Source organism: Desmodus rotundus, chromosome 6, assembly GCF_022682495.2.
Source record: "Desmodus rotundus isolate HL8 chromosome 6, HLdesRot8A.1, whole genome shotgun sequence".
Classification (NCBI taxonomy): Eukaryota; Metazoa; Chordata; class Mammalia; order Chiroptera; family Phyllostomidae; genus Desmodus; species Desmodus rotundus.
Genome location: NC_071392.1, coordinates 57451887 through 57477832, shown reverse-complemented (window position 1 = coordinate 57477832; position 25946 = coordinate 57451887). Strand labels below are relative to the sequence as shown.

The following is a 25946-nucleotide window of genomic DNA, read 5'->3' as shown; positions in this document are numbered from 1 at the left end:
ACTGGCATAAGAACAAAATAGAGAGACCAGAAATAAAACCATGTCAATATGGTCACTTAATATTTGACAAAGGGGGCAGGAACTGAAAATGGAGAAACAATAGTCCCTTCAACAAATGGCATTGGGAGGTCTGGACAAGTACATGCAAAAAAAAAAAAAATTAAACTCAACCCCCAACATATGCCACACACAAAAATAAACTCAAGATGGATAAAAGACTTTAATATAAGTAGTCACAATGCCATAAAAGTCCTGGAGGATAACATAGGCAGGAAAACTTCAGGAATCCCATGCAGCAATATTTTCACCAAATACAGCCCATAGCCCAAGGGATATAAAGGAGAGAATAAAGAAATGGGACTACATCAAACTAAAAGGCTTCTGCATGGCTAAAGAAAACAGCAGCAAAATGGAAAGGGAACCAACCATATGGCAAAACCTATTTGCCACTGATACCTCAGAGAAGGGTTTGATGTCCAAAATATATAAAGAATCACATGAATCCACACCAGGAAGGCAAGCAATCCAATTAAAAATTGGCAAAGGACCTTAACAGACAACTCTCCAAGGAAGACATCAGAGGACCCAGAGACACATGAAAAAAAAAAATGCTCAACATCAGTAGTCATTAGAAAGATGCAAATTAAAACCACCATGAGATACTACTTCACACTGGTCCAAATGGCCATCATTAATATATCAACGAACAAGTGCTCACAAGGTTGTGGAGAAAAGAGAACCCTAGTGCACTGTAGGTAGGAATGCAGAGTGGCACAACCACTGTGGAAAATAGTATGGAATTTCCTCAAAAATCTAAAGATGGAACTGCCTTTTGATCTAGCCATTCCACTGCTGGCAATATAACCTAAGAATCCTGAATCACCCATTCAAAATAATCTATGCACCCCAATGTTCATAGCAGTGTTATTTACCATAGCCAAGTGCTGGAAGCAGCCTAAGTGCCCATCAGTAAATGAATGGATCAAAAAACTGGTACATTTATGCAACGGAATACTACACAGAAGGAGAAAGGAGGAACTCCTATGCTTTATGACAGCATGGATGGAACTGGATAGCATTATGCTAAGTGAAATAAACCAGGCTGAAAGACAAATACCATAGGATTTCACTTATAAGTGGACCCTAACGAAAAAAACAACCAAATGAGCAAAATAGAACCAGGGACTTGGAAATAAAGAACAAAGTGACAGTGACCAGAGGGGAGCAGGGAAGGGGTTAATGGGGAAAGAAGGGGAATAGTTAAGCCATGGGTCATTAATAGAGGACTGATGTGCATGGACAATATGTGTGTGTGGGGGGGGGTGACTATGTGATTGAGGGGGGTTTTGAGTTCAAATTATGGTTTGAGTTCAAAATTTTCTTGTTTTTCTGTCTGTATGACCAATGAATTGCTAAATTAGGGAGTTGAAGTTTTGTACTATTACTATACTACTGTTTATTTCTCCTTTAGATATGTTAGTATTGTTAATACGTGTAGGTTGTCCTATGTTGGCAGTATTTTGCTCTTCTTTTTTGTAATGGATATATTTTACTATAATTTCTGTGTATTGCAAGTTCCATAAAAACAGGTGTTAAGCCAGTACAATTAAACATTTTCAACAACTGAGCTATTATTTTTTAAATAGAAGTTAAGTTGTTTTTTTTTTTTAAAGGAACAGTTGTTTTGGGAGAAAAAGTAAGATCCTTGTGTTGTCTGAGGCAGGGCCTGGCGTCTCTTCCTTGAAGGCCTTTTGAGAAATACAGATGCCAGTATTCACTGGCCTCAATGTTTATGTCTGCTCAGACACACACACACCTGCCATTTGTAAGTGCAGCACCCTGAGCCCATCACAAAACCAAATGGCAGTGGCTACAGAGCATCCAGGATGTGATTGATCTTAGAGATCAGCTCTTGTTACATTCCTAAGATAAGCTTCTCATTCTTGATGCACATGTCTTTCTTGACATGCCAGCTACAAGCTGCTCAGCTTTCACTGATAACTTCAGACCCAGTTCCTTGACCTGTGCATCCAGGATCTGCATTTTGCTCACTTTGTCAAACAGATCAGAGCCCTCTGTCTAAGTCTGAACTCACCAGCACTATCTCACTGGTCAAGGCCTTGTGTTCTGTCTTCAGGCTCTTCTTGGTACTGTTGAGGTTGGATACATCCCATGAGTGCTTCTACCTCTCGGCAATCTCATTAAAGTGATGATACAGACCTATTCTCTCATTTTTTTTGGGGGGGGGGTTAGTATTACAATCATTTTTTAAAAATTTATTGTTATTCAATTACACTTGTATGCCTTTTCTCCCGATCCCTCCCTCCCCCACCTCCACCCTCCCCCTTGATTTTGTCCATGTGTCCTTTATAGTAGTTCCTGTAATCCCCTCTTCCCACTGTCCCCACCCCACTACCCCCTGGCTATTCTTAGATTGTTCTTAACTTCAATGTCTCTGGTTGTATTTTGTTTGCTTTTTTCTTCTATTGATTATGTTCCAGTTAAAGGTGAGATCATACGGTATTTGTCCCTCACTGCCTGGCTTATTTCATTTAGCATAATGCTCTCCAGTTCCATCCATGCTGTTGCAAAGGGTATAAGCTCCTTCTTTCTCTCTGCTGCATAGAATTCCATTGTGTAAATCTACCATCGTTTCTGGATCCACTCGTTTGCTGATGGGCACTTAGGTTGCTTGCAGTACTTGGCTATTGTAAATTTTGCTGCTATGAACATTGGGGTGCACAGGTACTTATGGATTGGTGTTTCAGGGTTCTTAGGGTATAATCCCAGCAGCGGAATTGCTGGGTCAAAGGGAAGTTCCATTTTTATTTTTCTGAGGAAATTCCATACTGTTTTCCACAGTGGCCTCACCAGTCTGCATTCCCACCAACAGTGCACTAGGGTTCCCTTTTCTCCGCATCCTCTCCAACATTTGTTTGTGGATTTGTTTATGTTGGCCACTCTGACTGGTGTGAGATGGTACCTCATTGTGGTTTTAATTTGCATCTCTCTGATGGCTAGTGATACTGAGCATTTTTTCATATGTCTCTGGGCCGTCTGTATGTCTTCCTTAGAGAAAGGTGTGTTCAAGTCCTTTGCCCATTTTTTAATTGGGTTGTTTGTCTTCCTGGAGTGGAGTTGTGTAAGTTCTTTATATATTTTGGAGATCAGGCCCTTGACTGAGGTATCATTAGCAAATATGTTTTCCCATACTGTTGGTTCTCTTTGTAATTTGGTGCTGTTTTCTTTAGCAATGCAGAAGCTTTTTATTTTGATGAGGTCCCACTTGTTTATTCTTTCCTTTATGTCCCTTGCTTTAGGGGACATCTCTCTGAGGATGTTGCTGCATGGAATGTCTGAGATTTTCCTGCCAATGTTTTCCTCGAGGATTTTTATGGTGTTATGACTTATATTTAAGTCTTTTATCCATCTTGAGTTTATTTTTGTGTATGGCACAAGTTGGTGATCGAGTTTCATTTTTTTGCATGTAGCTGTCCAAATCTCCCAACACCATCTTTTGAAGAGGCTGTTTTTGCTCCATTTTATGCTCCTGCCTCCTTTGGCAAATATTAATTGACTGTAAAGACTTGAATTTATTTCTGGGCTCTCTGTTCTGTTCCATTGGTCTATGTGCCTGTTTTTATGCCAGTACCAGGCTGTTTTGATTAGAGTGGCCTTATAATACAGTTTGATATCAGGAATTGTGATCCCTCCTGCTTTGTATTTCTTTCTCAAAATTCCTGCAGCTATTGGGGGTCATTCGTGGTTCCATATAAATTTCTGAAATGTTCATTCTATATTTGTGAAATATGTCATGGGTACTCTAATAGGGATTGCATTGAATCTATAAATCACTTTGGGTAGTATGACCATTTTGATGATGTTAATTCTTCCAATCCATGAGCATGGTACATGCTTCCATTTGTTTGTGTCTTCCTTAATTTCTTCAGTGTTGTGTAGTTTTCTGAGTCCAGGTCTTTTACCTCCTTGGTTAGGTTTATTCCTAGGTACTTCATTATTCTTCTTGCTATATCAAATGGGATTTTTTTTCCTGATTTCTGTCTCTGCTGTTTTGTTGTTGGTGTACAGGAATGCCTTTGATTTCTGAGTATTGACTTTGTATACAGCTGTTTTGCCAAATTAATTTATTAGGTCGAGTAGTTTTTTGGTGGAGTCTGTAGGATTTTGCATGTACACTATCATGTCATGTGCAAACAGTGACAGTTCATTTCCTCCTTTCCAATTTGGATGCCTTTTATTGCTTTTTCTTGTCTGATTGCTGTGGCTAGGACTTCCAATACTATGTTGAATAGGAGTGGTGAGAGAGGGCATCCTTGTCTTGTTCCTGATCTTAGTGGGAAAGCTCTAAGTTTTGTCCACTGAGTACGATGTTGGCTGTAGGTCTCTCATATATGGCCTTTATTGTGTTGAAGAATGCTCCCTTTATTCCCACTTTGCTGAGTGTTTTTATCAGAAGTGGGTGCTCTACCTTATCAGAGGCTTTTTCTGCATCTATTGATATGATCATATGAGTTTTGTCTGTGGTGTTGTTGATGTGATGTATTATGTTTATTGATTTGCAAATATACCATCCTTGCATCCCTGGGATGAATCCCAATTAGTCATGGTGTATGATCTTTTTAATGTATTGCTGGATGTGGTTCGCCAATATTTTGTTGAGAATTTTAGCGTCTATGTTATCAGCGATATTGGCCTGAAGTTTTCTTTCTTTGTTGTGTCTTTATCTGGTTTTGGTATTAGGATGATGTTGGCTTCATAAAAAGAGTTTGGGAGTCTTCCATCACTTTGGATTTTTTCAAATAGTCTGTGAAGGATAGGGGTTAGCTCTTCTTTAAATGCTTTGTAGAGTTCTCCTGTGAAACCATCTGGTCCAGGGCTTTTGTGTGCTGTGAGTTTTTTGATGACTTCTTCAATTTCATCTGCTGTTATTGGTCTGTTAAGGTGCTCTGCTTCTTCTTCATTCAGTGTTGGAAGATCATATTTTTCTAGAAATGTGTCCATTTTATCTACGTTTTCAAATTTATTGGCATACAGTTCTTTGTAGTAATTTCTTACAATCTTTGTATTTCTGTGGTATCAGTTGTAATCTGTACTCTTTCATTTCTAATTATGTTTATTTGGATCCTCTCTCTTTTTTTCTTGAGGAGCCTACTTAAAGGCTTGTCGATTTTGTTTATCTTTTCAAAGAACCAGCTCCTGGATTCATTGATCCTTAGAATTGTGCTTTCATTCCCTATGTCATTTAACTATGCTCTGATCTTTGTTATTTCCTTCCTTTGCTTGCTCTGGGCTGTCTTTATTGTTGTTCCTCGAGTTCTTGTAGGCATCGGGTTAGGTTGTTTGTTTGAAATGTTTCTATCTTTTTCAGGTAGGCCTGTATTGCTATGAACTTCCCTCTCAAGACTGCCGTTGCTGTGTCCCATAGGTTTGGGTTGCTGTGAGTTCATTTTCATTTTTTTCCAGAAAGTTTTAGGTTTCTTCCCTAATCTCGTTCTTGACCCATTCATTGTTTAATAGCATGCTATTCAGTCTCCATGATTTTTAGTATTTTGGGTTTTTTCCTTTGGGGTTGGTTTCTAGTTTCAGTCCCTTGTGGTCAGAGAAAAAGCTTTATATGCTTTCAATTTTCTTGAATTTGTTTATGCTTTGTGTCCTATCATGTGGTCTATCTTTGAAAATGTTCCATGTACACTTGAAAAGAATATGTATTTTTGCTTCTTTGGGATGAAAAGCTCTATATATATCAGTTAAGTCCATTTCCTCTAGGGTATTGTTAAGTGACACAATATCTTTGTTGATCTTTTGTTTGGAAGACCTGTCCATTTTTGACATTGGGGTATTAACGTCCCCTACTCTAATTGTATTGCTGTCAATATCTTTCTGGAAGTCCTCCAAGATTTTCTTTATGTATTTCGGTGCTCCTATGTTGGGTGCATATATATTTACAATGTTTATGTCTTCTTGGTGGATTCTTCCTTTGAGTATTAGAAGTGACCTTCTGGGTCTCTCTTTATGTCCCTTCTTTGGAAGTCTATTTTGTCTGATATGAGTATTGCTACCCCTGCTTTTTCTTTTCCTGTCCGTTTGCTTGGAAAATTTGTTTCCAGCAAATTTGTTTCCTTCACTTTCAGTCTGTGTAAGTCTTTTGTCCTGACATGGGTCTCTTGTAGGCAGCATATGTGTGGGTCATGTTTTCTTATCCATTCAGCTATTATATGTCTTTGATTGGAGCATTTATTCCATTTATGTTTAAGGTCATTATCGATAGGTAGTTATTCATTGCCATTTTTTCCTACCGGTGTTCCTCTGTCTTTCTCTTTTCCTTCCTTTCCTTAAAGCATTCCCTTTAGCATCTCTTGCAGAGCTGGTTTGGTGGATGTGTATTCTTTTAGACTTCTTTTGTCTGGGAAGCTCTTTATTTGGCCTTCTATCTTGTTTGAGAGACTTGCTGGGTAAAGTAGCCTTGGTCGAAGGTCTCTGGTTCTCATTCCTTGGAATCTTTTTTGCCATTCTCTTCTGGCTTGGAGCATTTCCATTGAGAAGTCAGTTGCTAACCTTATTGGGGCTCACTTGTATGTTACTTCCTCTTTCTCCCTTGCTGCCCCTAAGATCCTCTCTTTCTCTTGGAATTTTGCCATTTTAATTATGATGTGTCTTCCAGTGGGCCTCTTTGTGTTCCTCTTTCTTGGGACTCTGTGTTTCCTGGATTTGGGTGACTTTTTCTCTCCTCATATTAGGGAAATTTTCCATCATTACTTTTTCAAACAGGTTTTCTATGCCTTGCTCTTCTTCTTCTCCTCTGGTACTCCTATTGTACGGATATTGTTACGTTTCATGTTGTCCTGCATTTCCCTTATTGCCTCTTCATTCTTTCTGAGCCTCTTTTCCTGTTCTTGCTCTTTCTGTGTCTTTTTTTCTACTTTGTCCTCCAGCTCGCTCATCTGATCCTCTGCTTCATGAAGTCTGCTTTTCATTCCTTCTACTGTGTTCTTCAATTCAGAAATTGTATTCTTCATTTCCTCTTGGCCCTTGTTGATAATTTCTATTTCCTTTTTCATGTTGATATAGTTTGCAGTGAGTTCATTGTAGTTTCCCTGTAGTTTCTGGTAGTTCTCTGTGAGCTCAGAGAGCTCAGTGAGCTTCCTGATAACCATTGCTTTGAAGTCACTATCTGTTAGTTGACTTGCCTCTTTTTCAGTTAGATTTCTTTCTGAGGCTTCCTCCTTTCCTTTCATTTGGGGATTGCTTCTTTGTCCCCCCATTGATTGTGAGACTCTTCTTGTTAGCCTCTGCTTCTTAAATTGATCTATTCTTACTCCCTGGATTTGTGGTAGGTATTTCTATGTTAGAATTCCAGTGGAATTCAGTGGTGCTGTCTCCTTAATCTCCTGTGCTCACTGGTCTTGAGCTGACCTTTATGGGTGTAACAGGGTCTAACTCTGGTCTTTTCAGCACTCCAGGTTTTGTTGTCCCACCTGTGGGAAAAAGAGAAAGGGGGGAAGAAAAAAAAGAAGGGAAGGAGGGAAAAAGGGAATAGGAAAGGAAAGGAAGGAAGAGGGAATAAATAAAGATCAGAGGCAAGATAAGAAGAAATTTTAACAAAAATTAAAACAAAGGAATAAATAAAAGAAGGCAGGGAGAGGGCATAAAAAAGTAAAGGATGGAAGGAAGGAGGACTAAAAGAAAAGAAAGAAGGACAGAAAGGAAGAAGGGATTCAGGGGAAAGGAGGAAAGGAAAAAAAAAAAGTCTTCTGCTGGCTTTAAACCCGTCAGGTTAATTCTGCTGGTGTTCCTGTCTGTGGAATGGGAGGGGGTGGTTGGAAGGATTGGTTTCACTTTTCTCCCTTCCTGAGCCACACTCTTCGCTGTTGTTTAGCCTCCAGTCCAGTTTCTCAGGGTCCTTCTGCTCCCCACTAGGCCTTTAGTTAACCAGTTGTGCTGTCCTTGAGTTGCACCAGTTAGGGGCAAGTCACACTCTACCTTCTTGCTCTTTGCTGTCTTAGATGCTAGGGGCTCTCAGTGCTGGTATGGGGTAGTTCAGCCCCCTACTGGGTCGAGTCTTTCCGGGGAATGCAGTCTCCCCTAGTCCTGCACCTCCCCTCTGCTGGGTGTTCTGCTTTTGTCTAGAGAGCCAGTAGGCCCTCCAGGTCTTTGTGCGCAGGCGTTAGGTAGGAGTTTTAGGTGTGGTCCCTTGCAGGCAGCCAGGCTGTTGATGGGCAGATCTGCTGCTTTGGGCCTGGGTCTCAGGAGGCTGGCCAATCCAGCTGCTTTGGGTCTGAGTTGAGTGCAGCTGGCCGATTCAGCCACTTTGGGCCTGAGTCACGTGGCCCTTGGGTCTGCTGTTTTGGGCCTGTGGGTGGGGCAGGTAGTTTTCTGCTCCGGATGTGCACCCACCTGAGGTTTCAGGTGTGGGTGCCCCACTGGGGTTTCAGATGTGGGCCCCCGGTCCACTAATCTGGGTGCGCGCAACCACGCTTCAGGTGAGTGCCGGGGCTGCTTATCCAGTGTTCACAGTCCAGGGGCTGAGGGGGGAGGGGCACCCAGAGGCCTCGGCTGCTGCTGAGAGTTCTCTAACTAGCCCCTGAGTGCCTCTATTTTCTTTTTCTTTTTGAGAAATTCTTCCTATTCAAGCCCCCCTGGTCCAAACAAGCATCTGGATGCTCACAGCTCAGCCTGGCTCTCTCCCAAGAATCCTGCAGCAGACCCTGCACCTGGGCCGGGGCTTCAGCCGCCCTGGTCCCCAAGCAGGTCTGGGGGACCTTATTGTCCTTAAGCACTCTTCTTACCGTCAGATCTTTCAATGTCCTCTATCTTTGGTCTCCGATCTTCATATATGCTGGAATACTGTTGGCTGTTCGCTCTGCTCCTCAGATCAGCTAGGTATTTCACTGTTGTTGAGGGGAAGTGGACTCCACTCCCACCTATCTCGCCACCATCTTCCCAATAATCCAGACCTATTCTCTTGTTGAGGGTCAAGACCTGCTTTTTAATACAGGTCACCTTCATTCTGGTTCCATGGCCAGATCTTTTGTAATAGAAAAGTCCTGCCATAGATGACATAGATGATGACTGTTAAGAACATGATATAGAAAGCAGCCACTACCATCAGGGGCTCCTGCAGCATTGGCACCTTGTTGGACATGTAGTGCACCATGATGTCCTGAATATGCTGATCTACCAGATATTTTTTGTAGGCAACAAAGGACAGCTAAATATATCCAGGTAGGTGTAGTGCAGCTCATGTGGGTCATAGGTAATTTCATAGGGATCATCAACTTGGATGATCCCAGCTCATTCGAGCAAGATGATATTTATATCTTGTTCATCAAACACATAGTCAACAAACCTCATCTTCAGTGCATACTGGTCACCCAAATTATAGAGGTACTCATAACCTGGGAGGCTGTAGCCAATGATGTGCTGGGTCTTCCACCCTCCTAAAAGAAGAAAATGAGGCCAAACTTCCATCTCTATGGAGTCATCCAGAGTAAAGAGGTGGCTGGTAGAAATATTTCCAATCTCATCCTGGTAATAAATATCCTGAGCAGCAGTAGGGAGGATGGTCTTAAAAGAATGAATGGAGGATATACCACTATCTGGCTGTCTCTGGAAATGGAAGCATGGAAAAGGCCCTTTAAGCACAGTCCCTGTGTGCTTCAAGTCCACATTTTCCTCCACAACAATATTACCTGAGTAAGAGACCTTAATGACTTGGTCATGGTGATGATAGTAAGGAAAGTGCTGTTCTCATAATGTACTTTAAAAGTATCCTGACTATAGGTAGGGTCATGTCTGAAAGGTCCATAATCCAAGAGATCCTAGGGTCACATGGGGTTTCCCAACTTGTTGTAGTTCTCTATATTTCAAGAGGCAAACTTCACACGTAGTTTGTGTCTTTGTTGGAGAGGAAGAATAGAAATAATCATTGCCCTCAAACACAACAAACTATTTCTTTGATTGAGTGATCTGGGTTGGATATGGCTGAAGCACATGGGTATAGACTGTTTCCAAAATTACTGAAATTTTTGCTTTCTCATACTTCCAGATTGTTCTCCTCCTCATCTCTTCCTTTCACCAGCACAAGGAAGTGTGCCAGACAGCCCTCAAGCTCCAGCTCCAAAGCCAAAAGCAAGGAGGTGGCATGGGATGTGGAGCTGCCTCCAGGGTGTGCCAGGACCACCTCGACCATCACCTTAACCATGTGGCAGCTCAGGTCCACTATGTGCTTCACATACACATTTACCAACATGAGTGCATCAGGATAGGCACTGTCTATAGGCCCCTGTCAGGGCCCAGGCCCAGAGCAGCAGGTGCAGAAGCAGCTGGTAGGGAGGTAACCTGTACCATAACCTGTACCGAGCTGAGGCACAAGCTGTAGGTCTTCCCTGCTGCTAGCTGCTGTGCAGCTGCTCACTGGGGACAGGCTGGTGTCACAGGGTGGTGGCACACAGGGAAGAAGGACCTCACCTCCAGGGCAATGTGCGAGCCGCCTGATCACAGGGCCCATCATTTGTCTATTTTTTTCCTTTTATAGATTTTTTGAGAGGAGGGGGAGAGAGAGTATAGAAGGGTACAGATAATAGGGGAACACCCCCACAATCCTGCCTTCAGGAGGCATTGGGCTGAGGTGTGGTGCCTGCAGAGCAGAAGATACAGCATTTAAGATACATTGCATAACAAAGGAAAGTTAATAGCCATGCTTTCCTGAAGGGTAGGAGGGCTGCTGCCCAGGGCCAGTTGAATACAGGACTCAGAACTACAGTGACTGATGACATAGCCAGAGGGGGAGCTCATACAGTGCCTGCATGTCAGGCAGGGGCAGATGCACACCCTGGATGCCCTTGTGACACTGGGGACTCTTGCCTGGACTAAAGATGGAAGCCTAAAAAGGGTAAGAGATTCTGGGGAACTGACAAAGATGGCAGGCACTATCGCACCATGGGAAGGACGAATATGAGATCACATAGGAAGTTCCAAACCAAACATTTAAATTAGGGCAGGGCAAAGGTCAAGGGGAGAAGAGCCATGAAGTCACTGAGTCTGCCACAAAGTCAGGAATTCTGCCTGGAGAAGATGGTGGCAGAGCTGGCAGTGCTGCAGGGGACCTGCCTGGCCATACAGAGGCCTGAGAGATGCTTATAGCTGAACTGTGACCAGGAATGCTGAGCTGCAGACTTCTGCTTTTCTGAAAGATGGTACCTCTGAGTGGTGTATTCTGAAACTGTCTTGCTTTAGCAGAGAAAGGCAGGATTGTGTGTTCTGGGTTTTTTTGTTTTTTTTGTTTTTTAAAGGGAGGGACTTAAGGGCAGAAATCTGCCATTATCCTAAATCTGTATAACCTTTAAATAAACAACTCCTTCCCTTTTACACAAAATTCTTGCATTGGGAGTCACAGTTCTTTGTGGTGGGAAATCAAACCCCACAGTTGTTCAGAACAGAACTGGTGTGGTTCCATGACAAGAGGAAAAGGAAAGAGAGGGAGATGGAGAGAGAGGAGACAGCAACAATCGGACAACTATAAACAAAAAATTTGTGAACAACAGAAATGACTGGAAGGTAAAAAGTATCAGGAATTCAGTACTTATTATATTATACTATATTTCCTTCAATAAGTACTATAATAAGTACTTGCACTTGAACAATAAATACATAAATACGGAGAAAATCAATCATTTCTGTTATAACTCTTCCATTTTATCACATTTCTTTATTTCTTACTCTAACAAAAATACCTCTTTTTTAACTTTCTTTTTTGTCATTTTATTTTGTTATAAATTTAAATATTTTATTGTCTATACTATTACAGTTTTCACAAGTTTCCCCCATTTTTCCCCTCAACCTAGCCCACTCCCAGCTCCCACAATCCTCAGACCATTGTCCATGTCAATGGGTCATTCATATGTTCTTTGACTAATCCCCTCACGTTATCTCAACTAGTCCCCAACTCCCACTTCCCTCTTAAAGCTGTCAGTCTGTCCTTTGTTTCTATGCCTCTGGTTCTATTTTGATTATTTATTTTGTTCATTAGATTCCACTTATAAAGGAGATCATATGGTATTTGTCTTTCACCAACTGGATTATTTTACTTAGGAAAATAGTCTCAAGTTCCATCCATGCTGTCATAAAAGGTATGAATTCCTTTTTTTTTTTTTACTGTTGCATAGTATTCCATTGTATAAATTTACCAGTTTTTTAAAATCCACTCATCTACTCGTAGGCACTTAGGCTCTGTCCAAATCTTGGCTATTGTAAATAATGCTGCTATGAACATAGAGTTGCATATATTCTTTTGAATTGGTGTTTTAGGATTCTTAGGATATATTACCAGCAGTAGAATCACTGGGTCAAAAGGAAGTTCTATTTTTAATTTTTTTGAGGAAATACCATACTGTTTTCCATAGTGGGTTCACCAGTGTGCATTCCCACCAACTAGGGTTCCCTTTTCTCCCCACACCTTCATCAGCATTTGTTGTTTTTTGATTTATTAATAATAGCTCTTTTGGCAGGTTAAGGTGATATTTCATTGTGGTTTTAATTTTCACATCTCTGATGGCTAGTGATGTTGAGCATTTTTTTTCATATCTCTCTAGGCCTCTGTATATCCTCATTGGAAAAGTGTCTATACAGGTTCTTGGCCTATTTTTAACTTGGATTGTCTCTTCCTGGTGTTGAGTCATGTAAGTTCTTTATATATTTTGGAAATTAAACCCTTGTCTGATGTATCATTTGCAAATATGTTCTCCCATAGAGTCAGTTATCTTTTCATTTGGGTGATGACTTCTTTAGCTGTGCAGAAACTTTTAAAAATTTGATGTAGTCCCATTTGTTTTTCTTTACATCCCTTGTCCTAGGAAATATATCAGCAAAAATATTGCTATGCAAGATATCTGAAATTTTATTGCTTGTTTTCCTCTAGGATTTTTATGGTATCACAACTTATATTTAAGTCTTTCATCCATGTTGTTAATTCTGGTGAATGGAGTAAGATAGTGGTCCAGTTTCATTGTTTTTTGTATGTAGCAGTCCAGTTATCCCAATACCATTTATTAAAGAGGCTATCTTTACTCCATTGTATGCAGTTGCCTCCTTTGTAAAATATTATTTGACCATAATGACTTGGGTTTATTTTTGTGCTCTCTATTCTCTTCCATTGATTTATCTGTCTGTTCTTATGCTAGTACCAGACTGTTTTGATTATGGTAGCCAAGTTATATAGTTTGATATCAGGTATTGTGATCACTGCAACTTTCTTATTCTTTCTCAAGATTTCTGAGGCTACTTGGGGTCTTTTCTGGCTCCATATGATTTTTTAAAAATATTTATTTATTTTCAGAGAGAGACGAAGGGAAGGAGAAAGAAAGGGAGAGAAACATCAATGTGTAGTTGCCTCTCCTGCACCTCCCACAACCCAGGCAAGTGCCCTGATTGGTAATCAAACTGGTGAGCCTTTGATTCACAGATCAGCACTCAATCCACTGAGCCACATTAGCCAAGGTTGACTTTTTGAATATTTGTTTTAGATCTATGAAATATGCCATTGATATTTTAATAGGAATTGTGTTGACTATATAGACTATAATTGTGCTTTGGGTAGTACAGATGTTTTAATGATGTTAATTCTTCCAATTCATGAATATGGCATATGCTTCCATTTATTTGTATCTTTCTCAATTTCTTTCTTCAATGTCTTGTAGTTTTCTGAGTACAGATCTTTTGTCTCCTTGGTCAAATTTATTTCTAATTACTTTTTTGCTGTTGAAATAGTAAATGGGATTGTTTTCTTAGTTTCTCTTTCTGATATTTCATTATTGGTGTATAAAAATGCCAATGATTTCTGAATATTGACTCTGTATCTTGCTACTTTGCTGAATTCATTTATTAGGTCAAGTAAAAACCTACCTTTTTTTTGGTGGAGCCTATAGAATATTCTATGTACAATCATGTCATCTATGAATAATGACAGCTTCACTTCCTCCTTTCCAATTAGGGTGCCTTTTATTTATATTTCTTATCTGATCACTGTGGCTAGGACTTCCAGTACTATGTTGAATAAGAGAAGTGAAAGTGGACATTCCTGCCTTGTTGTTGATCTTAAGGGAAACATTTTTACTTTTGGCATATTGAGTATGATGTTGGCTGTAAGTTTTTAATATAGACCTTTATTATGTAGAGGTATGATCACTCTATTCCCACTCTGCAGAGTGTTTTTATCATAAATGGGTGCTGGATTTTATTGAATGCTGTTTCAGCATCTATTGATATGATCATGTGATTTTTATCTTTTATTCCATTCATGTGATATATCATATTTATTGATTTTGACAACTGTACCAATGTTGCTTAGGTCCTTGGGATAAATCCCACTTGTACTAATTCCAGCCCCTCACCCTCCACAACAACAGCAAAATCATCAACAAAAGAGCAAATTATAATAAAAATAGAAAGATAAATAGTATAGAAAGGGATACAAAAGAATAAGAGAGGACCAAATGAAAGAAAAGTGATTATGAAAGGAGCAAAGGAAAATAACTAATAAAAGTAATGAATAGAAAGAGGAAAATGGGAAAAATAGAAAATAAAAGAGAAGAAATAACACAAATCAGAAATGGAAAGAAGAAAAATGGGGTAAGGAAAGGTAAGAGTAATATAAGAGATATGAAAGAAAAAAATGGAGATACAATGTGTGATTACCAGCAGAATTTAGTGCATGCTTGCTGGGTTCTCCCTTTGAAAAAGGCTCTGATGATGTCTGAGGCTGGTGTAAGCCAATGTCAGGTGCTACCCACATCTACCCTTCAGTAGCTTGTTTGAAGCCACAAGCAATACAGTTTGCAACTGTTTCCTCCAGACTTGGCTGCACACAGGATGGGCCAAGTTGTGCTGCAAATCTGGCTATTGTCAGCACTGGGACCATGTGTGTGTCAGCAAATGTCCCAAGACACCACAGGATTTGCCCCTGCCTGCCTCTGACTGCCAGGCTGCTGTCAATCTTAGATTAGTCACTGACCCAACTCTTATTGAGAAGGCTACCAGTGGAATCAGGGGGAAGGGACCCCTGGATCTCCTGTGGGAGGTGCCATTCAGACTTCAGGGAAGATCTTGGGTGTGTTTCCCTGCCCTCATGCCACTCATCTGAGTGTGTTCTGGATTATTTTCCTGAACTCTTCAGTGTATAGCTCTTAGTAGGCAAGTGGCAGTGGGGGCGGGGGCGACTCCAGAGGCAGATTTTGGGTCTGCTGTAAGCCAGGAGGGGGTTTCTATGGCTCTCCTATAAGGGGGAAACACCTGTTTGTTTCTCAGGGAAATGTATGGAATGGCTGCTCCTTAAAGTCAGTCTTTGACAACCCTGGAGTCTGCATATGTTCCTGTCTTCTCAGCAGGGTTTAAGATGCAAGACTGTGGAAGTGAAAGAAAAAAAAAAAGATAAATGCAGGGTGGGGTAAGCAGAATTCCAGAGCAAGTCGTGAGCAGCATTTCAAAGGGTCGGGTAATTGCTTTTCCCCCTTGGAAGGGCTTGCTCTTCTCAAAAAAAGCCAAAGGATGGTAAGATCAAGGGTGGAAAGTGGGGATGGCTGGGTTGCAGAGAGTGATGGTGAGGGGAAATGGAGACAACTGTACTTGAACAACAATGTGTTTTTTTTTTTTTAAAGATGGCTGCTGTGGTATCAAGTTATATTCTGGGACAGAAATCCATGCAGCCACTCCCTGACATCTCTCCCCAATTCCTCATACTCCAGACACTTCCCATGTGACTTCAATCCATGCTGCCCTCCCTTTTGCTGTAGCCCAAAGTGAGTGGCTGTGAACACAAAACCTGTGCTTTGGCCCTTTTAAGAAAAAAAAAAAAATAGTGGCTTTATTTCCAGAAGTCTCCACCTCTCCCCGGCAGACATAAACACCACAGCCTTTCACCAGTGGATGGTACATGAGTGGCTGAATCCAATACTGGCATTCTGTGCTTTGGAGCCTGGTCTGAGTCTAGTCTTATCTCCTATCACGGAGAAGCTCCCACACCAATGATCACCTTGACCTGCCATCCATGGGAACTGGGCTATCTCTTTTCATGTCTCTGCCCTTTCTACCAGTCTCTAGTTTGTTTCTGCCCACCCTTGGTCAAAAGTCTATTTTTCAGGCAGTCGTCAGTTGTTTACTTTGGGTGGTTCTTCCCCTCTTTAGTTTTATTTCCAGTTTCTTTCTGGGAAGAGTTGTGAGAAAGATCCTCCTACTCTACAGCCATCTTGCACCCCTCTGACTGTTCTATTCTTGATCAGTAGATCCCTTTATCAGTATATAATAACCTATGTTGGGGACCGCTCTGTGTGGTTTCAGAGATTGCAGCCCCACAAGAGCAGGATGAGAGGGTCTAGTAAGACTCCCTGGAAAACCAGGTAACGAAGGTGGCAGAGATGACCCAACTCTAACACTGAGGGTTCCCGTGGAAATCAGGCCTAATAAATACATTGTATCCTTTGAAGCTTGCTCTGATTTGCTTTGTATAGCTCTGTTGATACAAACCAGATGTTTAAGTTCAAGGCATAAGGAGTAAACTCCTTATTGCATGAAACATGTCTTAAAGACCCTCTGGTGTCAGCATGACTAACAAACCATAACCTATGATAAATCTCTGTGTTCCTTCAATTGTTATCTACAGATAATACCTGTTTTTGTATGACTATAGCCTTTTGACATTGATTGATGAGCTATGCATGTATGCTGTATACACCTACACATACCATTCCCAATAAAAGCCATTTGGGAGAAGGGCTTGAGGCATTCCCCAATAGAGGGAATCACCACCTCCTTTCCCACTGAAACAAGGATTGTGTCTGGAGTGATTTATTTCTCATCTGCGGTGGCCAGGAGAGCTCTGCTAGACAAGAGTTCTTCGCACAAACCTCATTTGTGTCTTTTACAGTTTTTAGATTGTCTACTTTGTCAAATGTAAAAATTGCTACCTACCCCTGCTCTCTTTTGGCTTCCACTTGAATGGAAAACCTTTTTTCATCCATTCACTTTCAGCCTCTATGTGTCCATAAAACTAAATGAATTTCTTGTTGACAACATATAGTTGGAACTTAAAAAAAAAATTCATCCACTCACTCTATGTCTTCTGATTGGAGAATTCAATCTGTTTCTTTTACAGTAATTATTGATGGGTAAGGACTTACTAACACTGTCTTATTAACTGTTTTTTAGCTATTTTGTAGTTCTCATTTTCCTTTCTCCCTCTCTTGCTGCCTTCCTTTGTGATGATTTTCTATAGTGGCATGTTTTAATTCCTTTCTCTTCATCTTTGTGAACTTATTGTAACTTTTTGCTTTATGGTTACCACGAGGCTTACAATGACCATCTTATCAATATAGCTGTCTATTTTATGCTCTTAATTTAACTTTGATTGTATAAAAATCTCTATATTTTTCGGTGTCATTTTCAAACAAATTCATGTAAGCTGCTGTTGTATCCATTTTGTAAGCAAAATAAGGCCTTAATGAAATAAAGAAAAATTAAAAACAAAAGTGCAGTAAGCTTGTGTTAGGTTTTACTCCCATCAGTTGGCCCATACTAGAGAGCTGATAAATGCTCCTCCCTCACCTTTGAGCTGATCTTAGAGCCCATGGACCTGGGATTAGGGATAACAGTTTGAGATCAGGGGTCAAAGGGCTGAAATAAGCAAGGAGGTGGAGGTGGGCATAATTTTTGGATGGATTCCATCAGAAGATTGGAGAAGCATGAAGGAAGTTAGGAGCATTTACCAGATTAATTTGTGACAGGCTGGATTTAAGGCAAGTACCTGGCAGCTAATGAACAAGAAAATTGTTTGAGCCAGGGCCCCACTGCTCCTTCAGAGGCCAAGTGCATCCCTAGGAGTGGGCTTCTATGCAATGTGGGTTGTTAGGAACTCTTGGCTGAATTGGGATGACTTGGCTCCTCTCTCTCTTCCTCCACAGTCAACCTCCAAATAATGGGAGGACCAAAGGGGCCTTTTCAAGCCTTTCTGGAAGGCAGAATTCTAAGACTGACCCCAAGATTTCCTGCTTGTTGTATACAAGCCCTGCACAGTCCCAGGGACAGTGAATTACTCCAATGATTAGGTTATGTTATATGACACAGTTGGCTTTGAGATGGCCCTAACATAATCATACAAGATACAATGTTGGTCTAGAGGTTGAAGTGGAGGGAAGGAGTCAGAGATGCAAAGTGAGAATGATTTGACTGTGTCATTAATGGTTTGAAGGTGAAGGGGGCTGTGGGGAAAGGCATGGGGGCAACCTGAGGAAGCTGAGAAGCTTGTAAAAAATGGGAACTTTAGTCTTTCAAATACAAGGAACTGAATTCTTCCAACAAGATTGGGCTTGAAAGCAAGATTTTCCCTAGAATTCCCAGATGAGAACTGGCTGACACCTTGATTTCAGGTATTTACCTTGCAATACACTGACCAGAGAATCCAGTCATTTTATGCTGGATTTCTGACCTACAGAAGTGTGAGTTTTAAGCTTCTAATTTTGTGGTGATTTGTTATGCAACAATAGGAAACCATACAACATTCTTCACTGGTTTCTTTTATGAGCCAGAGCTCATTTTCAACACATTCTTTGCCTTGGGAGAAATATCTTTTTGATTATAGAACCAAGAACAGTCCTATTTCTCCTAAGCTACTGTGGTCAGTTTTCATCCCTGGAAACCCTGAAGTGTGTAAACTGGCCTTGCTCCTCTTTTAGTAAGGGCTACTTGAACATGCAGAGATTAGACCTTCCACAGCCCCTGTAAAGTGAGTGCCCACCATTGTCACAGACATGTTTTTATGGTTCCAGATCACTACTTTTCACTGGTTAAAAGGACATTTTCATGTATTTTGCCAATATGCTGAACTCCACTCTGGACACATGTGTGTATGCACATGTGCATACACACACACTATGTTCCCTGTGTTTCCAGATTTTTACACATTTTGTAGGGGCAAGATATGAGCAACTCATGATTAACAATTGGATTCATTGCTTAAAATTTAATATACCAGGAAAGGTGTATTATAGGTAAAATATATTAACTATATTATTTGGAAATATAACTAACCTATTGTCTAAAACTGAATTTATTGCTACTCAACTTTTAAAAAATACATGTGTACATATAATACACAACATATAGTATAGAGAATAATTTATGCTATATAGTATATGTATAAAACTTACCTGTCTAGTCTCCTTGAATGACAACCTTCTTTAAGAAACAATCCTTTTATGGCCAGGTATTCCTTTTGTACTTACAACCATTTTGTGCTCTTATGTATTGGTAGGTCATAATTTTATTAACATATACTCTGAAAGTGATTGTTGAGGGGGAGTAAATTGGGAGAGGATACCATAAAATTGCATGAACGGAGAAGGGTAGCTAGAGAGGTGGGGCCAGGGGCAGCTGTGTGTATTGCATATGTAGGTTTACCTACTGTTGTCTTTCTTGAGCCTGAGAATGTCATAGGGGACTTGCATCTTCAGGAACTGATCTTTTGATACATGAGGCAATGAACTGTTTTCTATGCAGTTGGAGGTATGGCCACAGTTTGCTCTTGGGACTGAAGATTAGTGAATTGGGTGTGTCTGGCTGAGAAAAAGGAACCAGGGGGAAAAGGACACAGTAGGTAGAGGAAATCACAACAGATATGCAGACTAGCTTGCTGTTCTGGGATCCACAAGCTCTGTCACATCCCTGGGCTGAAATATGTGGTGACCATGAGGCTCTGCAAGGAACAGGAAAAGGAAGCTGGTTTTTCCATATCTTGGGCATCATAATTTATTTATGTTTCATTTTTATGTCTTTTACGAGCTTAAGAATTTGAACTTTATAGGCAAGAGAGGTCCACTGAAGATTCAGTGGTAAATAACATTTTTATTTAAATAATAAAATATGATTTAAAAAGTCATTGGAGATGCTCCTGACAGGGAAATACAATGCTTACATTGTACCCTGGAGCCTTGCTTCCCTAGGGCACTGGGACACTCCAGACCAGGTGAGGCTGACTCTCTGGGGGCAGAGCTGGCATCTGTCCTTTTTAAAGCTCCCCAGGTGAGTCCTGGGTGCAGAACCATGAGAACCATGGTTCTGAGAACCATGACTGAGAACCACGAAGTTATAAGGTACACCATGGAGCCAGAGAACTGAAATCAGAGGCAGCTGCAGTGTTCCAGGCAAACTACAGTTAGAGTCCTGATAGTATGGCTAGAGAATGGTGAGGAGAGCAAAGCCTTGTACCAGTAAGTGGCAAATGGGTAGGACCCAATGACTGACTGGAAAAATGTATTAAAAAAAGAGGAGTCTCTGACAGAATCTCTTTCTTTGTATTCTCTTTGAATTTAGAACCTTTCATACAGATTATGGAATTCCTCAAAATTATTGCCCTTCTATACCTGGGTTTTGTCCTTTACCAGCAGCAAGTCCATCTAAAGATTCAGGAGTTACCAGAGCTCTTTGCATCTAAGCATATGAGGTTGGAGAAAAAAATTGCTCAGGTTTAACCTTTTAATAACAATTATTAATTTATCACAAAACCGTTGGGTAAATAAAATCATAGGCAGTATGTCAGCTGTTGTTCCATCTGGGTCAAACAGTCTGTTTAATGAAAGAAAAGAACTACATTTTTGCACAGAGCTCTTTGCATCCACCCACTCCCTGTGATTAAATAGACATCCAACTCCTGAGATGGATTAGCATAGTTCATTCATTTACAATGTATGGTAAAACTGGGACAGTAGTTACTCCTCGTGATGCTCCTGAAAAGATGGCTATAAAATGATTTTGCTTTCGCAACCATTTTCCTCTCATTTACTTGATCTGAAATTTATAGGAGATACTCCTATATAAAAAATGTACAAGTATTTCAAGTGTAGGTAAAAATGCGTATTTCTCTCTAGTGCAATGTTTTTTGTCCCATGACATGCTACAGGGATACTCATCTCGCAAGAGAAACTAGGAAAAGCCCACTAAGATGCAAGGATGGGCTTGTTGTTAGTCACAAGGCACTCTGCCAACTCAAGGGCCCTGCTCTACTGCAGGAGAAACTGTATTTCCTCCAGATATGTTGTGGGAGCTTCTGCTAACTACAAGTGATGAGTGACCATATGATGAGTGAGTACTTCTCCTTTAACATATGGCAGGAGAGTTCTTGTTTGTTCATTAAATACTGGTCAGCATCCAAGAAACTCACACCTACCCACTTCTGCATTTCCAGGGGCTACATAAAAGCTGAGGCCAATCCTCTGGTTGCCTAAATTATGATTTGCAAAGACAAATTCTCTAACAAGACTCACCTGTGCTCTACAAGTAATCCATAGTACTTCTAATCTAGTTCTTTTCAAATATTTGCTAAAATAAAATCTACAGTTCAGTCATCATTTTGAGCTACCATCCATCCATCCATCCATTTTTACAGGTACTATTCTAGGGCACTGAATTCTTTTTTAAAACAATAGTTTATTTATTTATTTTTAGAGAAAAGGGAAGTGAGGGAGAAAGGGAGAGAAACATTAAGGGGTGGTTGCCTCTCGCACACCACCTAGTGGGTTCCTGGTCCCCAATCCAGGCATGTGCCCTGATTAGAAATCATGCCAGAAACCCTTTGGTTCCCAAGTCAGCACTCATCGACTGAACCACACCAGCCAGGGCTAAGGCAGTAGATTCTTTTAAAGAAAATATCTTGAATGTAGGAATTAGGGTCTTGCTTGCAGGTAGTAATTCATTATTTTTGGCACTTTCTTTTTTTTTTTTACTTTTTTTTGATATATTTATTGATTATGCTATTACAGTTGTCCCATTTCTGCCCCTTCACTCAACTCCATCCTGCGCACACCCTCCCTCCCACATTACCCCCCTATAGTTCATGTCCATGGGTCATATTTATAAGTTCTTTGGCTTCTACATTTCCTACACTATTCTTACCCTCCACCTGTCTATTTTCCACCTATCATTTATGCTATTTATTCACTGTACCTTCCCCCCCTCTCTCCCCCTCCCAATCCCCTATTGATAACCCTCCATGTGATCTCCACTTCTGTGGTTCTGTTTCTGTTCTAGTTGTTTGCTTAGTTTTCTTTTGTTTTGGTTTTAGGTGTGGTTGTTAATAACTGTGAGTTTGCTGTCATTTTTACTGTTCATATTTTTTATCTTCTTTTTCTTAGATAAGTCCCTTTAACATTTCATATAATAAGGGCTTGGTGATGATGAACTCCTTTAACTTGACCTTATCTGAGAAGCACTTTATCTGCCCTTTCATTCTAAATGATAGCTTTGCTGGATACAGTAATCTTGGATGTAGGCCCTTGCTTTCATGACTTGGAATACTTCTTGCCAGTCCCTTCTTGCCTGTAAGGTCTCTTTTGAGATATCAGCTGACAGTCTCATGGGAACCCCTTTGTAGGTAACTGTGTCCTTTTCTCTTGCTGCTTCTAAGATTCTCTCCTTACCTTTAATCTTGGGTAATGTAATTATGATGTGCCTTGGTGTGTTCCTCCTTGGGTCCAGCTTCTTTGGGACTCTCTGAGCTTCCTGGACTTCCTGGAAGTCTATTTCCTTTGCCAGATGAGGGAAGTTCTCCTTCATTATTTGTTCAAATAAGTCTTCAATTTTTTGTTCTTCCTCTTCTCCTTCTGGCACCCCTATAATTCAGATGTTGGAATGTTTCAAGATATCCTGGAGGTTCCTAAGCCTCTCCTCATTTTTCCGAATTCTTGTTTCTTCATTCTTTTCTGGTTGGATGTTTCTTTCTTCCTTCTGGTCCACACCATTCATTTGAGTCCCAGTTTCCTTCGCATCACTATTGGTTCCCTGTACATTTTCCTTTGTTTTTCTTGACATAGCCTTTGTTTTTTCATCTAGTTTTCGAACAAATTCAACCAATTCTGTGAGTGTCTTAATAACCAGTGTTTTGAACTGTGCATCTGATAGGTTGGCTATCTCTTCCTCGCTTAGTTGTATTTTTTCTGGAGCTTTGAAGTGTTCTGTCATTTGGGCCTTTTTTTTTTTTTTTTTTGGTCTTGGTGTATCTGTTATATAAAGGGGCAGAACCTTAGGTGTTCACCAGGGCGGGGTAACGCTGGTCGCTGCGCTGTGATGCTGTACGTGGGGGAGGGGCCAAGAGGAAGCAATGGCACAGGCTTCACTCTCTACTGGATTTCAGCCACTCCCTCCGCTACCCACAATCAAATTGGGCCCCTCTGGTGCTGGTTTCTGAGTGGGTGGGCTTGTGCACACTCTAGGCCCCTGTGGGTCTCTCCAATGACCTCTCCTGTGAGGCTGGGAGTCTTTCCTGCTGCGGCCCCAACCCCCATGGGCATTTTCAATCAGAGGTTTGAGGCTTTATTTCCCCGCACTGGAGCCCTGGGCTACACCGCCTGCTTTGCTCCCTGACGTTAATCCTGGTTTATCTGTGCTCGAATGTGGGGCTGTGGGGTACTACCCGCCTCTCTACCTGCCCCGTTCTCCGCCACTCTGAATCCGGCCCTCTACGTTTATCTGTGCAGGAATGTGGGGCCACAGGGTCTGCTAGAGGTCAGACTGCCTGTTCCGTTGTCCCACACTCCGCCAGTCTGGGTCCCACCACAGCAACGGAGTCCTCTCCACCAAGGTGCTTGTCTCCACCCCTCCTACCGGTCTGGGTGTATGTTTCTTTTTTATCTGCTTGGTGTCGGACTTCCTTGCCGTTCAATTTTTTGTCAGTTCTGGTCGTGCGAGGAGGCGCAGTGTGTCTACCTATGCCGCCATCTTGGTTCTCCCTATTTTTGGCACTTTCAAACCTTGTGTATATTGTCAAATATGCATTCAGCTTCTCTATATTATATGATACTGAAATCTAAGTTATTTTGCACCTAGTGAGTTAGAGCAATCCACAGAAAAAGTTATACAGGATCTGGCACAAACAACTCCCCATTTTTATTATAAAAGCTTTTATCATAAAATCATAAGCATGTAATTCTGTACGCTCACGCATACCATATGACATTTTAGGTTAAATGTTCATATTAAAACTAAAAATTACTACACCCATATTATTACCCTACCAACCACACCCTAGCAAGCATTACTTCTGTTGTACACTGTAGATTCAGCACAGGAGACTCAATATTAATTAACTCTCACTGTATACTAAGTTTTGGTGGACAAGTGCTAAGAGAATCACAGGCATTATTTTATCTCATCCTAGACTAATTTTCAACAGTCCTCTGGAGTGGGTCATATTTTTATCACATATCTGGACGATCATTGTAGATTCAGAAACTGAGCTTCAAAGAAGTGAAATAATTTGTCCAGGCTACCTACTGGCTGAGCCAGGGCTTGGACCCACGTCTATCAAGTATATATACAGAATATATATTTGGGGTGCTTGGCATGCACCAGGTCCTGTTCTAACCAGTTCAGGGAAACCTTGAATAGGATAAGCAGACATATTCATCACACTAGAGGCTACATTTTAATAGGGGAAACAAACATAAACCATTACGATACAAGTATCATGAAGAAAAACATAGAATAATAAAGAATGGAGAGTGACGAGATGTTTGGAGAATATTTTAGATAAGGTGGTTATTGAAGGCTGTTCTGAGCAGATGACATCTGGGAAAAAGCCTAAATGAAGGGAGGAAGTAAATCATTTAAATATCTGGGATAAATATTCCAAGCTTAGAAACAGCACAAAATGCAAAGGCCCTGGGGGCAGACCAGTTTGACGTATTCAAGGGTCAGAAAGACAACCAGAGAGGCTAGAATTAAGAGGAAAAGGAAGCATTAGTGGCAGGCAGGAGCCAACCATCTAGGAAGGACTTAATAACAGATATAGAATTAATATTGTGTGAAAAAAGTCAGTTTTGAGCAGAAATGTTATGTGATAGAATGAAAAAAAAAAAAGTCAAGTAGAGAAGAGAATTGACTCTACTGGACAGAGAGACTTAGTGTTAGAGGTTAGATATAGTAATTCTAATCACAGCAATCAGAGTTTCTTAGAAGGCAAGAGACGGTAGGCTCCTGCATGCAAATAGGCTGACCTGAAACAGTTGTAACAGGAAGGCAAGCATAACATGTGAAGCCACGTGCAAGGGTGCTATAAGATTGGATAGTGTAAAGGCAAATTGGTTGTGTTCTGATTGCCTCTATTTTCTCAATAAAAGAAGAAATATCAATTGATAGTGGAGAAGGGAAAGGGTTCTGTAAGTTTGCAGGAAAAGAAAAAAGTATGAAACAGCCTTCTATAAATGTGAGAAAGGTGAATTTCTTCTGGGGAGAGCAAGAGGGCTCCTGAGATCTGTGAATGTAAGACTAAAGAGAAACTCTTCTGCAGACTAGAAACAAGCAAGCAATAGAAAGAATAGAGTTTTCCAGAGTTGAATTTTGCCAGGTGAGCATGACAGAGAATAGGGCAAGAAACATATGATGGAATTTTAGCAAAGGAGGGAGGTAAAAACATGAATCAATAAACTGGGGGTGGAGAAGTGAGCACAAATGTGGAAGATGATGGTCCAAGAATGGTATAGTTGGAAATGAGAATTTGAAAGTGATGCAGTCACTGGTATTGTAAGACCTAGAGTAAAACCATGGGAGTTGATGGCTGAGGTAGGTTGGTGTTAGGAACTGAGAAGTTGGAGTGTGAGATAGATCATCTCTTTTATATGAATGTGAAAGCCACCAAGAATAACAATAGGATTATCTTTTAGCCCACATTATAATACTTCTGGAAAATAAGATTGGGGTTAATTATTATTTTCCATGCTCATATATGGGATTAGACTAGTATAGGACAGAACTCAGGACCCACAACTCCCACTTCTAGATCCTAACTCTATGTGAATAATTCTGATGGTCAGGAGTATAAACACATCTCAGCTTTTGGGCATACCTGTTTACTATTTGAGAAATATAGGTCAGTGAGGTACTTTCTTCAA

The 25946-nt window shown here is 40.8% G+C and overlaps 1 protein-coding gene and 1 pseudogene across 1 annotated transcript in view; both read right to left on the bottom strand.

The window, feature by feature from the left end:
• HECW1 (HECT, C2 and WW domain containing E3 ubiquitin protein ligase 1) overlaps positions 1-25946 on the bottom strand; it is an 803434-nt gene that overhangs the window by 459837 nt on the left and 317651 nt on the right. The window lies entirely within an intron of this gene.
• LOC139440997 (dolichyl-diphosphooligosaccharide--protein glycosyltransferase subunit 1-like) lies at positions 1871-10270 on the bottom strand (annotated as a pseudogene).